Source organism: Hyaena hyaena, unplaced genomic scaffold (assembly GCF_003009895.1).
Source record: "Hyaena hyaena isolate Hyena2069 unplaced genomic scaffold, ASM300989v1 scaffold_321, whole genome shotgun sequence".
Taxonomy (NCBI): domain Eukaryota; kingdom Metazoa; phylum Chordata; class Mammalia; order Carnivora; family Hyaenidae; genus Hyaena; species Hyaena hyaena.
In genome coordinates, this window is record NW_024080953.1 from 1,201,048 (window position 1) to 1,212,066 (window position 11,019).

Consider the following 11,019-nt stretch of genomic DNA (forward strand, 5'->3'; position numbering starts at 1 on the left):
TTGATCCTTTGGTAAAAGTAAAGAAATGAATTGCTTATTTAATTTTCTTCATGTTCTCCTACTCATTTTTTCTAAATTAGAAAATACTGACATAAACATGTTTACTGATAAACTTTTATTATCTTAACATCTATACTGCCTTCTTTTCTAAATTTCCATTTTAAATGTCATTTTAATCCATAAATTTGTACCTTCATATAATGGGAGATTAAGAAAATACTCCTGAATCTTCGTAACATTTTTTTAATGCAACATCCCACTCTGTACTTTCACTGTTCTAAATGAGTTTAATGGAAGAAGAGCTTGCTGGTTAATATCTAATTATAATGGCATAAACAGCCACATTAGCATCACCTCTTCTTTCTCACATGGTTACTCACCAGGTACCTTCCATAACCTCTTGTCCACAGACAATAGGTCATTGATTTGTAATAACTATCATTAATTAAACAGACTGGAGCTTTGTTTCTTAATGTCATTTAGAGTAAATGTCCTCATGTTAATTGCCTTACTTTTTTGCACCAGGTTAATTTTCCTTTCTTTTCAAAAGATGGCAGAGTGAAGTTGCATCCTAATGAAAAAGTTTATCTTCAGCAGAAATTAGTGGCATGAACTGTTAAATATTGCATAACCTATCTTATTATCCTGACTGGTTTGCCATTAATCATTAAGTTTATAGAAAATGTCAATAAAACATGAATAATATCCCACTTTTTACCTTGTGTGATATATTAAATATGGCTTCAGTGCTAGGGCTTTAAATTGAGATACACACAGGAAGGAAATCCTAAGGACATCTTCATATTTTTAAAAGGCACAGAGAACTATATTAGTTCATAGGTACAAATGCTCTTCCTTTTCATAGAGGGCTTTGTGCAGAGTTACTTCCAGTGGCCTCTCAGATCTTAAACTACCAAGGGGTCACATCCTTGGTTGATGGCATGAAGGGAACAACCAAAATGTAAACAGCCCTGAAATCTACCCAAGTATATGCTCAAAAGCCAGGGACTGAGATAGGCTTAGAGGATGGTGTTTACAGCGAGATAGGAGACATCAGATCAGGAGAGAGTGTGGAAGAGTGGAGGGAAGAAGATGTCAGCAAGTGAGAGGTCAGCAAAATGAGTTGAGACCTTGGGTGTGTAGTTCAATGATATCTTAAGCATGATTGATTCAAAGTTTTTGGAAGAAGCAGAAAATTGCCAGCTACCTCCTTGATTATTTTGTGATAGTGGAGAATCTCTAGTCCCTTCCCTCTTTTTACAAGCTAAAATGGAAAATCTTTTCTCACGCACAGAATGCTTTTATTTCTTTCTGTGTCCTTTAAGACTCAATTTTGCTAATACATTCTATCAAGCACTATAAAGCTGAGCTTGTTCTCATGACCATTCACTCTAATGAACATAGGACAGATGAAGCAATAAGAACTTTGAAAAGGTGGTGATTGAAATAACAGCATATTTTTATATTTTCCAGGAACCATATGCACAAAGAAGCCTGCTCAAGCCAGTAGAGTAACAGCATTGGGTAATTTGATTTCTGAGCAGAGATTAGATAATTGTCTTAGATAGGACTTTGGGAATGGTCACAGGAGCTGAAGCATCATCCTGTTGATATGGTCTTCAGGGAATATTGGGTTTACGTGGGTGTTATTTGGCCACTGAGTCACAAAGCATGGGTTGTAGGGCTGGCCTTAGTCCAGGATCCAGGCAAAATTATGTATTTATCCTTATAAATTGTGGTACTCAGTATAACCATTGCCTTGATTTATGGTCACGCCTCATGACCCCACTTTTGGAAATGGACTCCAAATCTGAGTTCCAAGCAGTTGTTTCATGTCCACCCACAGGAAGCCAACAAATAAATGATGTGGGGGTAGGTGAAATGGTTTATGAATGCCCAAATCTTGTTCTCTTGAACATGTGTTTTTGTTTGAAGAAAGAGTTGATTAGTTTGTGTTTAAATGAAGGCAAAAAAACACTCTAATAGAAGAAAATCAAATGATGTATAGATATCCCCTCTCCAATCACATGTGTGGCATTGATAAACTGTGGCTGTTGGTCTTTCCTTCCTTTGCTATCTTCTCATCTTCTCAGCTGCTATTATTTGAGAAGACTTAAGCCCAGGCCTAATGCTGAATCATTTCTGGCTGGTGCTATGTGTAAGGGGTTTGGAAATAAGTCACATACCCAGACCCAAGTGTTAGGACCCAAGTTACTACATCCAGGTTCCCGTGTTGGCCACAGATTCTTCCCTTTCACCCAGGTCTGGGATAACTGCTACCCAGAACTAACCCGGGTACATGTGTGGCCCCACAAAGTTCTTCCTATGTTGGCCCTTCCCTGTATGTTGGTCCAAATACCAGAGGTGAACGATTACCCTGGTTTCGTCTCCTAAATTCTTACTCCTTTCCTGCCTAGAACTCTGCTTCTCCTTCTAGTACTAGATTTCATCCATCCTTATCTCTTCTCCCCGTGAGCTGAGGTTTTCTGATGCTAAGTCAAGGAATGATTATGTCTTGGGACAGGACACATTTGTCTGATTGGATCCTCATGTTGATTCCTGTTGATTTAATTCAGTGTCTCTCAACAGGAGTGGAAATACCCCTGAGGGATGTATTGGAAACTCAGGGGGGCATTTTTTATTGCCACAATTATTGGGAGGGGCACTAAGTGGCATTTAGTGAGAGGGAACCAAGGATGCTATTATGCACTTGTGTGCAGCACAGATACCTTAACGAGAAATGTTGTGTGTCCCATGTAACCTTCAAAAGTCACATTGGACATTTGTGTGCAAAAACCTGTTTATAATTGTCTGGATGTGGAATTCAGTCCCATTTTACTTGGAAACACAAGTTACTTTTGCATAGTTTTAATATACATGGAATTTTCCATACGTGCCCTCTAAGCTTTTTTAAAGGAAGAGAAGACTGTACTCTGTTTGGTTCAGAACTTTACCAGCAGTAGTTATAATTTCAGAAAAGCATCTCACTGACAGTGACATCATTCTGGGTATTTGAGTTGCCAGCACACCTGTCACTGTGATCTCAAAGCAATGGATTACTTCATTCTATCTTCTAGTTAGTCATCCCCAAGCACTAATATATTCCAATACATACTAAAATTTTATTACCAAATATTCCTCTTCTAACAGTATTTTTCTTTATTTTTATAGTTAGGATATTATATTTAAAATATGTGCATAGGTGGTTTATTATCTGTGAATTTCTTTTCATAGTAGTAAATCAGACTTAACAAAACGTTCATTTAAAATTAGGTCATTGGCTTTCTGCGCTACCCAGGGAGGGGTCTATATGGCATTGTTTCACGTTCCTGTCGTAACTTAAAGGGAAACTTTCACAGTGTCTGGAACGCTCAATGTCGTGCAAATGAAGGAATAGGATACCCTCAAATTCCTTGTGGCAGGAACCCACTTAGGTGGCACCAACCTTGTGTTGCTGTTCCAAATGGAACAGTACATCTACAAAAGGAAAAGTGATGGTATCTACATCATAAATCTGAAGAGAACTGAGAGAAGCTTCTGTTGGCAGCTCAAGCAATTGTTGCCACTGGAAACCTGGCTCATGTCAGTGTCATATCATCCAGGAATACGGCCAGCAAGCTGTGCTGGAGTTTGCTGCTGCTGTTGCTGGAGCCATTCCTATTGCTGGCTGCTTCACTCCTAGAATCTTCACTAACCAAAGCCAGGCAGCCTTCTTGGAGCTGAGTTTTCTGGTAATCAGAACTGATCCAAGGGCTGACCACCAGCCTCTCACAGAGGTGTCTTATGTTAACCTGCCTACCGTTGTTCTGTGTAACACAGACTGTCCTCTGTGCTATGTGGACATTGCCATCCCTTGCAACAAGGGAGTTCACTCAGTGGGTCTGATGTTGATGCTGACTGGGGAGTTCTGCACATGTGCGACACTGTTTCCCATGAACATCCATGAAAGGTCATGCCTGATGTCTACTTATGCAGTGATCCTGAAGAGATTGGAAAGGAAGAGCAAGCTGCTGCTAAAAAGGCTGTGTGATCAAGGAGGAATTTCAGGGTGAATGGACTGCTCCAGTTCCAGAGTTTATTACTACTCAACTTGAAGTTAAGACTGGTCTGAGGGCATGCAGGTGTCCTCTGTCCCTATTCAGCAGTTCCCTACTGAAGACTGGAGCACTCAGCCTACCACTGAAGACTGGTCTGCAGCTCCCACTGCTCAGGCCACTGAATGGATAAGAACAGCCAGAGTGGTCTTAAGCTGGTCTTCCACAAAAGCAAACAAAATAGAAATAATGTTGATGGAATATAAACAGTTTCTTTAAAAAACAATTAGCTCATTGGGCCTAATCAGATTAAGAATCCTTGACCTAAGTGAATACTGTGGCACTGTCTATTGAAGGCAAGGAAAGACTGAAGATGAGGTCACTGCTTTCCCAGGGGAAGGCTGTGGCTGCCTATCAAGGGGTCTCATGGGTAGTATCCCCTTGACCACCTTCCAAATTGTATCATTTATCCTCATCAGGATCTCAGAAGTTTTCAGAATTCAAGGTCACTTGAATTAACCATGAGGTTACTCAATAGTCAACTTACAAATTTACCATGGGAGACCTATCTTCTTATGTCCAGTCCCCAGGAACAAAATGAACATGAATGCTGAACAAAGAATGCGGAGAGTATTGAAGAAAGATCAGAAGAGACACTCGTCCCACAGTAGAGCATACTTCTCTGGCAGCCATGAAGGGCAGGGTCTTTCCTCTGCACAGTGCTTGGGTTTTCATTTTCTGTAGCCCAAGTTGATTACTTCTGCTTCTGTCCACACCCCCATCCACCTTCACCCAGTCTTCCTCTAGGCAATGTACAATTCAATTGATTAAATATCCTCTACTAAATGACATTCACATTCTGGATCTGCCTTCCTCTGATTACACCAAATCACCTACCTTGATTGGAGCTTTGTGAGGTCCATGTATTTTACAGTCTCTTGTTTTACTCCCACAGATGACTAATCATATCCCCATTGTCTGTGAATTTTACTAGTTCAACTCAGAAGGTGACCTTATGTACCTGATCTCCAATTTCATGGAGAGGCAGACTTCCCACTGTTGCATCCATATCGTGATGTCAGAAATGAGGGCTGAGGCTTTCTTAGACTCTTTTCCTTCTCTGTACTAGTCGCTCTAGCTGGGATAGTTTTTCTGACTTGAATAGTCTTGCCTCACTCCAGCTTCCCAATGACTCCTCTGCCTCCAGCCACCCTGGGTGAAAAAGTTCTATAATAGATCAAGCTGGAGGCCACCCAAATTATGATAGTAACTGATTACGGGTCAGAAGAAATAATACAGGCATCAGGGTATTTTGGGCTTTTTGGATTTGGGCTTATGGTTTGTTACTTTTGAATATAGAGTGAATTGTACTTACATAAACTGGTCAGATGGAATGATAAGCTGACTAACTGAACAGTTTATTTAATTATGAGATAGTATATGTGAAATAGATAAACAGTGATTCCCAAAGAATATTAATGAAATATGGTTAATTCAAAACCTATATGAACATGGTTCAGAAAAGAAGAGTTCAGGGAAGCGTTCTTGCCCCTCTGCACCTTTCATTATTGTATTACAGACTGAAATAATGTTTCCTTCAGTTTTTCATCTCAATCACCAAACCCTGTCAGTCCCTATTAGTGTTCTCTGTACTCTTTGACTTCCTAGAGTTGAAACTTTTACTATTATATTTGCATCAGTAAGAACCTCACTTTATTTATTTATTTAATTCAAGTTAGTTAACATACAGTGTAATACTGGTTTTAGGAGGAGAACCCAGTGATTCATCACTTACAATGCTCATTCCAACAAGTTCCCTCCTTAATGCATATCACCCATTTAACCCATCTGCCCCCCTCCCCTCCAGCAACCCTCAGTTTGTTCTCTGTATTTAAAAATATCTTATGGTTGGCCTTCCTCTCTGTTTTTATCTTATTTTTCATTCCTTTACCCTATGTTCATCTGCTGTGTTTCTTAAATTCCACATATGAGTGAAGTCGTATGATATTTATCTTTCTGACTGACTTATTTCACCTATCATAATATATTCTAGTTCCATCCATGTTGTTACAAATGGCAAGATTTCATTCTTTTTGATCACCAAATAACATTACATTATATGTATAATATATATAATGTAGATGTATATTATACACACACACACACAACACACACACACACACACACCATATCTTTATCCATTCATCAGTCAATGGACATTGGGCTCTTTCTGTAATTTTGCTAGTGTCAGTAGTGCTGCTGTAAACATGGGGGTGCATGTGCCCCTTAGAATCAGCATTTGTGTATCCTTTGGAAAAATACCTAGTAGTGCAATTCCTGGGTCATAGGGTAGCTCTATTTTTAACTTTTTGAGGAACCTCCATTTGCAGAGTTTCTGTACCAATTTGCATTCCCACCAACAGTGCAAAAGTGTTCCCTTTTCTCCACAGCCTCACCAAAATCTGGTTTCCTGAGTTGTTTATTTTAGTCCTTCTGACAGGTGTGAGATGGTATCTCATTGTGGTTTTTATTTGTATTTCTCTGATGATGAGTGATATTGAGCATCTTTTCATGTGTCTGTTAGCCACTTGGATGTCTTCTTTGGAAAAGTGTCTATTCATGTCTTCTGCCTATTTCTTCTCTGAACTGTTTTTTGGTTGTTGAGTTTGACAAGTTCTTTATAGATTTTGGATACTATCCCTTTATATGACATGTCATTTGCAAATATCTTCTCCCATTCCATCAGTTGCCTTTTAGTTTTGTTGATTGTTTCCTTCACTGTGCAGAAGCTTTTTATCTTGATGAGGTCCCAGCAATTCATTTTTGCATTTATTCCCCTTGCCTCTGGAGACATAGGTAGTAAGAAGTTGCTGCGGCCAAGGTCAAAGAGGTTGCTGCCTGTTTTCTCCTGTAGGATTTTGAAGGTTTCTTGTCTCACATTTAGATTTTTCATCCATTTTGAGTTTATCTTTGTGTATGGTGTAAGAGAGTGGTCCAGGTTCTTCTGCCCTTTGCTCTCCAGTTCTCCTGGCACCAAATTTGCTGAAGGGACTGTCTTTTTTTCCATTGGATACTTTTTTCTGCTTTGTCAAAGATTAGTTGGCCATACATTTTGGGGACAATTTCTGGGTTCTCTGATCTGTTACATTGATCTATGTGTCCGTTTTTGCACCATTACCATACTGTATTGATGATTATTGCATTATAATACAGCTTTAAGTCTGGAATTGTGATGCCTTCAGCTTTTATTTTCAACATTACTTTGGCTATCTGGGGTCTTTTCTGGTTCCATATGAATTTTACAATAGTTTGTTCTAGCTCTGTGAAGAATGCTGGTGTTATTTTGGTAGGAATTACATTGAATGTGTAGATTGCTTTGGGTAGTATTGACATTTTAACAGTATTTGTTCTTCCAATCCATAAGCATGTATATTTTTCCATTGGGGGGGTCTTCTTCAATTTCTTTCATAAGCTTTCTATAGTTTTCAGCATACAGATCTTTTACCTCTTTGGTTAGCTTTATTCCTAGGTATGTCATGATTTTTAGTGAAATTGTAAATAGGATCAATTTCTTGATTTCTTTTTCTGCTGCTTCACTCTTGGTGTATAGAAATGCAACTGAATTCCATACATTGATTTTATATCCTGAATTCGTTGAATTCACAATCAGTTCTAGCAATTTTTTGGTGGAGTCTTTTGGGTTTTCCATGTAGAGTATCATGTCATCTGCAAAGAGTGAAAGTTTGACAACTTCTTTGTCAATTTGTATGCCTTTTACTTCTTTTTGTTGTCTGATTGCTGAGACTAAGACTTCCAGTGCTATGTTGAACAACAGTGGGGACAGTATACACCTCTATTGTGTTCCTGACCTTAATGTCATTGAGAATGATATTAGCTGTGGGCCTTTCATATATGCCCTTTATGATATTGAAGTATATTCCTTCTATCCCTACTTTCTACAGAGGAAAGAAAAGATGCTGTATTTTGTCAGATGCTTTTCCTGCATCTATTGACAGGATCCTGTAGTTCTTACCCTTTCTTTTCTTAATGTGGTGTATCATGTTGATTGATTTGCAAATGTTGAACCAGGCCTGCAGCCCAAGAATAAAACTCACTTGATCATGGTGAGAAATTACTTTAATGTACTATTGAATTCAGTTTCCTAATATCTCGTTGAAAATTTGCATCCAAGTTCATCAGGGATATTGGCCTATAATTCTCCTTTTTAAAAAGTGTGATTTTGTCTGGTTTTGTAATCAAAGTAGTGCTGCCTTCATAGAATGAGTTTGGAAGCTTTCCTTCCATTTTTATTTTCTGGAACAGTTTGAGAAGAATAGGCATTAACTCTTCTTTAAATGTCTGGTAGAATTCCCCTGGGAAGCCATTTGGCCCAGGACTCTTGTTTGTTGGGAGATTTTTGATAACTGATTCCATTTCTTTGTTGGTTAGAGGCCTGTTCAAACTTTCTATTTCTTTCTGTTTCAGTTTTGGTAGTATGTGAGTCTCAACAATTTGCCCATTTCTTTCAGATTGCCTAGTTTGTTGGCATGTAATTTTTCTTCTTTTTAATAGTTTATTGTTAAGTTGGTTTCCAATAACACCCAGTGCTCATCCCCACAAGTGTAATTTTTCATAGTATTCTCTTATAATTGTATTTCTTTGGTGTTGGTTGTGATCTTTCCTCTTTCATTTGTGATTTTATCTATTTGGGTTTTCTTCCTTTTCTTTCATTAAGTTTGTTGATTGAGTATAAAGAAGCCTTCCTCACCAAATCAAGAATTTATGTTAGTGTATTTCTGTAGGGCTTTAATTTAATGCCATCCTTTCTTCTCCATTAGAAGAATATGACAGTAAATATAGCACAAGCTCATAATTTTCTCTAAGAGTTTTTAAATATAGAATGGCCGTTAAACTGAAATTTAAGTGTAAGAAATATCTGAAATTGTACCACATTTATTCATTCATTTAATTATTCATTACATGAACATTTATTAAGCATCCATCATATGGCAGACACTATATTAGGAATTAGAAATAGCAAGATAGCAAGTCATGGCTCCAATTTTCTCAAGGAGTTCCACAGTTTAAAAAAGGAGAGACAGATATGTAAAAATAAAATTTCAATTCAGTGTAATGGGTATTACTATGGAAGTTTGATTAAAGCTCAGTGATAGCACAAAAAAACTAAAGGACCAAATCTACCTAAGAAGAAAGGTTATGGAAAGTAGCCTCCACAGAGGAAGATAGTTATACTGAGTTTTGAAAGAGAGGTAGTATTTTCCCATTAGACACAGAAAAGAGGGATATTTCAGACAGATAGAAGAGCATGTGTTGACGTACACAGGCAAGTAATGCAACTTCTGGTTATGGAAACAGTTTGATGGGTCAGGTGCCTAAGACAAGACCTCATAAAGATTAAACTGGAAGGGCTAGACCCTAAATGGTCTTGAATGTGCCCTGACAAGGGGTTTGGATTTCATTTATGTGGTAGTGGGCAGTAATTGATAAGTGCTAAACAGGGAAGTTACACAATCATATCTGTATTAGGTAAGATCACACTGGATTCTGTGTGGATGGATATGAGGTAAGACTGGAGGTAAGAAGTATAACTGAAATAGCTGGCTGGCTGGCCACTGAAGACTCATGATTCAGTCATTCAAGATTGTACATATAGACTGTATGCTGGGAAGCCTTTACTTCACAAGGTTCAACATATCCCAGTTCTCTCCAAGTGGACCCATGTTTTGGCTAAAAGAATGTGAGTTAAAGTGTGTAGGTCATTCTGAGCCAGGGAGGTTAAGTGAACCTACCCTATAGTTTTCACTTTCACAGAAAACCTGAAGGCCTCATGTTGAAAATGGTTTTATCACAAGATGGAAGGAACTTGGTTGCCTGAGTCAGAAAAGGGGTGCCCAGGAGAGCTACTCAGCCAATTACATTTACATTGAACTTCACATGAGTAAAAAATAATTTTGTGTGGATTAAGCCTCAGAGATCTAAATATCATTTTTTTAAAAATGTGTTGGATTACCCTGACTAATGCAGGAAGAGTATTAGGAGATGTTTGTGATACTTGAGATAAAATAGAGATTTTGGGTGATATATGCTGAAGTGTAGGAGCCCTTGAAGAAGATTAAGTGGAAGATGGAAGAAAGAAGGATAATAATATATAGATAATATTAAGAAGACAGAAGGAGATAGGATCCAGAGCATAGGAAGCAGTAGCTCCTTCAACAGGAGAAGGGAGGGAGCGATACCTCTTTCTTTAAAACAGAAGAAAAACACAGCTATAGGTAAGCAGTAAGAAACTGCCTGGTAGTGACATTTTCTCTAAGTAGTAGGAGGTAAAGACATCCGCTGAGAAAGTGATAGTATGATAGTAACGGTTTCGAGGAGGAAGTAAAATATTAATAATAATTTCTGTGAAGAACAGGAGAGAGCTGTGCAGAGATATTTAACAAGTGAAAGACACCAGCCCACGTGGTTGAATGAATTTTCTTCAGCCCAGGTCATCATTCTGGATGTAGAGGTCAAAAAGGTGGATTTAAGGATTAATCCAAGATTAAAGGATTGCAAAGTAGGTGCAATGCAAAACAAAGGAATGGTGGAAATGACCCAGTAAATTAGGGTGGGTTTCAGTACTGTTTCCAAGGACCCAACAATAATTCAGTGGTTCACATCTGGGTACAATGGAGTAAACATATTCCACACAGATTCAGGTTAAAAAAAAAAAAACCTGGATAGAAGATATATGGAAGCTTTTTCAAGGACTCTGAAAATTAAATAGCAGCTTGCAATTGAGGGAAAGGACTAGAATTTGAAGTACCATCAACTCATGGTGAGTTTACTATTTTTTCTTCCAATATATTAGGTTAACTGTAAGCAACACAAAACTTGAAGGTGGGCATCTGCACAGACAGTGCTCCAGGAGAAGCTGTCTATTTCTGACTCAAAGAGCAGGGAAGTCTCCTAATTCTAAGATGGG

General features: G+C 38.3%; 1 long non-coding RNA gene and 1 pseudogene across 1 annotated transcript in view; both read left to right on the forward strand.

Moving 5' to 3' along the window:
- Positions 1–1,780, forward strand: part of LOC120242910 — a 27,829-nt gene extending 26,049 nt beyond the window's left edge. Inside the window, exon 4 of the long non-coding RNA XR_005531180.1 lies at positions 1,474–1,780. This is a non-coding gene — a long non-coding RNA (uncharacterized LOC120242910). The remainder of the gene's footprint in view (positions 1–1,473) is intronic.
- A 519-nt stretch (positions 1,781–2,299) lies between these two features.
- LOC120242916 lies at positions 2,300–4,921 on the forward strand (annotated as a pseudogene).
- Positions 4,922–11,019: the final 6,098 nt, after the last annotated feature.